This window comes from Periplaneta americana, unplaced genomic scaffold (genome assembly GCF_040183065.1).
Source record: "Periplaneta americana isolate PAMFEO1 unplaced genomic scaffold, P.americana_PAMFEO1_priV1 scaffold_36, whole genome shotgun sequence".
Classification (NCBI taxonomy): Eukaryota; Metazoa; Arthropoda; class Insecta; order Blattodea; family Blattidae; genus Periplaneta; species Periplaneta americana.
In genome coordinates this window covers 242,501-247,500 of record NW_027185517.1, presented here as the reverse complement: position 1 = coordinate 247,500, position 5,000 = coordinate 242,501, and positions in this window count along the sequence as shown.

The following is a 5,000-nucleotide window of genomic DNA, read 5'->3' as shown; positions in this document are numbered from 1 at the left end:
TAGATCTTGTTACATTATATGCACATATAAGCCTACATTTTAAAATTTATTTTACATGTCTTTTAACTATCTCTTTTTATGTAGTTATTTAACTATCTATCTTGTACCAACAATAAAAACATGTTTTTAATTACTTTTAATTTGCACAGTCATCGTACGTAAGTACTTACGCGATATTCTGAAATATAGGGGTTTTTTTTTTTCATTGTAGAGATGTAGTTGATCGTATATACAAGTCATAATATAAGACCAAACGAACCAAACCTAACCAATCACATGTTCGTACATGTAAAGAGTATAAGCGGATTACGAAGGGAACTACCTCAGCGCTAGTTTAGCCAATTTCTTTCATTATTGTTTGGAATACACCATGTAATGTAATAATAATAATAATAATAATAATAATAATAATAATCAGGTGATAACCTGAGTTACTGCCAATCTCTCAACTGGATTTACAAAAATTGTAGGTAAATCAACATTGTGATTTTCAACTAAACTCAAAACATATTGAAACTGGTCAGGTGAGAGTCTGAAATATTCCTTAAATTTTGTCGCCGATTTTATAAAGATGTATCATTATCAATGCGTTAAAACAGAATTCTGTAAACCTATAACTGAATATTACATTAGTCTGCAGCTTGTTCCTTTTATAATACGCATGCGAGATTTTGATATCCGTCATCTACCTCTTCTAGAAAAAAATATCACCTTCATTATGTTGGATTTATTCATTATAATATTTAGGTTATGTCCGTGGCCTACATTAATTTACTTGTCCATAGGTAGCAGATGAGGGAATAAACAAATGGCAATCAACAGCGATGTGCGTCAATAAAGAAACCACTTCTCGGCGACCATCGCCGGCGATGTGCGTCCGACGATGATCGCCATAAACAAACCGTACCATTAGTAAGAAGATTCGATCTCGCTCAGTAAAAGCACTAGCCTCAACGCAAGAGCGCACCTCCTATGCAAAATATAAATCTTTTATGTCCTACCCGACAAACACAGAGTTACGAACTCTATCTGGCGGACACAATAACAGGAATAAATCGGCAACAGCAAGAGAGAGGACTTATGACAGCCCAAATCTGCCTTAAATATATCGACCAGACAAACATTACGTATGAAAAGCAAGATGTACAATTATTTTGAAACCGTAGTTGTTAAGAGCACGAACTGTGGCAGAGGCACAATGCGCCGAGACTGATAAGGAAAACCGTTAATGAAGTCATCACTGGATGACGTAAGATTATGCAATAGTGTAACAGAATCAATCAACGAGCGGAAGGAACAGAAAAGGAGCTTGAGAATATGTCGTGTGTGAACCAAGGGAATAGAGTAGAAAAAACAACAAGGAGGTTGGGAGCTAAAACCGTACTGTCTTTAACACTTCTATATATATATATATATATATATATATATATATATATATATATATATATATAATAAGGGTAATACACAATACACTATAACACGAATGGGAGCCAATTCGATAGTAGCAGTAGCACACAAAATCTAATATAGAAATTCGTGCTGTTTGTGTGTGTGTTTGTGTGTGTGTGTGTTTTTTTTTGTATGAGAGAGAGAGAGAGAGAGAGAGAGAGAGAGCGAGCGAGCGAGCGCAGATGCGCAAGCCACTAAGTGGATCGAAATTCGGTTACGGAGGTCATGGACGCCTCATTCAGACGCTAAATAAGGTAAAGTGTTGATAAAGCGTTGTATAATAACTTACTAAAATAAAATTAAAAAAATCTCGACACGAGAAAAGGAGATGTTAAGTTGACTACGACTGTACACATGGCGGATTTTCTCAATTTAAAGTGCAACTTTGATGAGCGGTTTCCTGGCGCGGCGGGGGGGGGGCTGCCTTAATGCAAAAATCAAAGTGTTTGCAGTGCCCACCCCCTCATGTCAACCAACCCCCAAAGCGGTCGTAAGCGTTGAGAGGGTACGAAAATAGAGAAATCAAGCGAGAGGAGAAGTGTGGATAGGGAAAGTAACGTCGCGACCTATGCTTCCGAAATGCCGACCGGAGCTAACATGCAGTATCATCCGTTCAAAAACATTACCGCCTCATAGTCTGTACACAACTTTTATTAAATCTCTGCCTCTGTGCAACAGTAATGGTTTTATTACTATACAACAAAGCATGACACCTCTGCGCAAGATATTACAGCAGCGGTCATCAGGACAGTGCACCCTCGAGCTAGCGTCACTTACTCGCGAATAAGACAAATCACTATCGTGCACCCGAGGTTGCTGACAGTAATGATCTCTCTCACTCTCCTTCCCACTCTCTCTCTCTCAAGTCTCTCTCTCCCGCTCTCTCTCCGTCTGAGCGTGTCTCAGTCCCTCCCTCCCTCCCCCCTACTTCACGCGACGGTTCATATTCCGAGACACAATTTACCCCTTACCCACTTCAGGGCATGCTGACGACCAATGAATTACAGTATCGAAGAGTCATTCGAGAACGTCTTAACATTACGTGGTTGGCGTAGCAGGAATAACACAAAAGATAAAAGCATCAGAGCGGAGCAAAGACAAATTATCTATATGGGTCTTCAATAGACACCGATTAGGTTTTCCGAACATGGTGGCAGAAAGGAGGAGATGTTAGAAGGATACAAGACCGAAAGGCTTATAATAAAAGATATACGTTTCGAAACTCGATTAGTTGTTGCAGGGCTTCTCATATATAAAGGCGGCTCAAGTTTTGGTGACCACCACCGAAAAATGGTTGAGGGTGCGAGTAACTTCAAACTTGCCACCTGCCAGTGTAACAGTGGGAGTCTACTATGGACGAAGTAATGACAGAGCCAGTGATAACTCTGTCTTAGCTATGCCTTTTGTTTTAAGTGAGAGTATATATATATATATATATATATATATATCGGCCTGGGTACCGTAGTCGTTGTAGATAGCGCTGGCCTTGTGCGCTTGAGGTTGCGAGTTCGATGCCGGCCGAGTTCGATTGCTCGCAACTGCCGAGGTTATATCAGCGTCGCCGGTGTGCCGGAAGTTTGTCCCGCAGGAGTTCTTTTACAAGGCAACATATCTACTGGCATGAGCGAGTCGCATTTAAGCACACTTAAATGCCATCGACTGCGCGAACGAGACGCTATAAGCAGTAAGATGAGCTGTAGTCAGCATGTCAATAGTAGGATTAATAATGGCAAAAGAAGCTAATAAAAGCTATAATTAGCTGCGTAACTCTGGAAAAAAGAACTGACTAAGGAAGAGAGCAATGATGTGCTATGTGTGGAGCGTGGCATTTTATGAGGCAGAAACACGGACATAAGGACGAAGAGAAGAGTCTAGGAGCATTTGTAATAAGGATATAGAGAACAAGGAGCGAGTGAAAAGGACAGACGGAATAATAATTGAAGCTGAGCTAAAAAGACTGAGTGATGAAAGAATAATGCCGAAACTGATCAGGACGAGAAATAGAAATTGGCTGGGTCACTAAGAAGAAACTGGAAACAGGAAGCACTGGAAGTTATAGTGAACGGAAGGCAAGTTCGAGGCAGAAGAATTCAGACAACATAGAGATACATGGATGCATGGAGGCAGTTTCGTGAGGAGAGTAATGGCGAGAACTCGTACGACAGAATCGTTACTTCGAGGTAAAGAACATAATAATTACGGCCCTTTATACAGTCACAACCGCTCTACAACTAAAATTTAATAGTCACCCTATAAAGCGCGGGGAAAGAGGCGCTGTGATGACTCACTGCGGGCGATTGCGCACGTAGAGGTTATGGCCGTAAGAAGCGCGACTTCGATGCGAGGGGAGTTTACTCAGCAGCACCATATTGCACGAAGACACACAACTTCGCTCGTAGTTGCAGAAGATATTAAGTAATTGAGCATTAAAATATATATCATATTATTAAAATAATTTACATAAAGGATAAAATTAAAAAGTAATTTTGTATGGATTAGGAGTCTGATTATTGGAACATGTAGCTAATCGGCAATGTAAGCAGTGCCTCATTACTGGTGCCTTGTTGCTGTTACTTGTGAGGGTGAGACCTGTCTTCGGACAGTTAAAACACACACACACACACACACACACACACACACACACACATATATATATATATATATATATATATAAAATGAAGCTCCTCAGAGTGCAGTTGCGGCATATATGTACATATATGACCACATAGTACAACTCACTTGAGGAAAGAACAAAATGATACATGCATCTCAAGTCTAAATACTGAATTTATTATGCAAGATGTAAAAATGAAATAATGTTGTATATAACTGCCGAGGTTATATCAGCGTTGCCGAAGAGCCGGAATTTTGACCCGCAGGAGTTCCTTTACATGCCAGTAAAACTACTGACATGAGCGTGACGCATTGAAGAACACTTAAATAGCATCGACCTGGCCCGGGATGGAACCCGCAACCTCGAGCATAGGAGGCCACCGCTATACCGAGGCCGCAAATATTGAAGATCCTCTGAAATGGATTCTGATTCTTGTGTACAGTACATCTATAAAGAGGTAGTACAACCCACTTCACGAAATGTGACAGAGGAAGAACGATAGTCTATATGCAACTGAAGCATATGTAATTAATGTTATGAAGATGATCCACTCAATCAGATTCACGCAGATGTCGACATCTATTATGTGGCAAAACATGACACAAGACGGTAAGCGACAGACGAAGAGCATATGTCTGTGTGGAACTGAAGCCTATATATTTTATATAATGAAGATCGTCTGAATGAGGTGGATGCAGTTGTGTAAAAGTAATATCGGGCAGTACATCACACTAGACGATATGTGGCAGAGGAAGAACAATTGCCACTAAGCAACTGAAGTCTACACACTATAATAATGGATATTTCATAAAGAACCTATGAATGAGGGTGCGGCAGTTATGAACATCAATAATCAATCATGCAGTACATCTCACATGACGATTTGTGACACACGAAGAACGCTTGATTGTATGGATCTGCAGTCTGACTAGCGTAT